This window comes from Prionailurus viverrinus, chromosome B1 (assembly GCF_022837055.1).
Source record: "Prionailurus viverrinus isolate Anna chromosome B1, UM_Priviv_1.0, whole genome shotgun sequence".
Classification (NCBI taxonomy): domain Eukaryota; kingdom Metazoa; phylum Chordata; class Mammalia; order Carnivora; family Felidae; genus Prionailurus; species Prionailurus viverrinus.
The window spans coordinates 40172919-40173235 of record NC_062564.1 but is presented as its reverse complement, the minus strand read 5'-3'; positions in this window follow the sequence as shown (position 1 = coordinate 40173235).

Below are 317 nucleotides of genomic sequence, written 5' to 3'. Positions count from 1 at the left end.
CAGAGACATGTTGAGTAAGAAGTTGCTGCGGCCAAGGTCAAAGAGGTTGTTGCCTGCTTCCTCCTCAAGGATTTTGATGGCTTCCTATCTTACATTGAGGTCTTTCATCCATTTTGAGTTTATTTTTGTGTATGGTGTCAGAAAGTGGTCCAGGTTCATTTTTCTGCATGTTGCTGTCCAGTTTTCCCAGCACCATTTGCTGAAGAGACTGTATTCCATTGGATATTTTTTCCTGCTTTGTCAAAGATTAGTTAGCCATACGTTTGTGGGTCCATTTCTGGGTTCTCTATTCTGTTCCATTGATCTGAGTGTCTGTT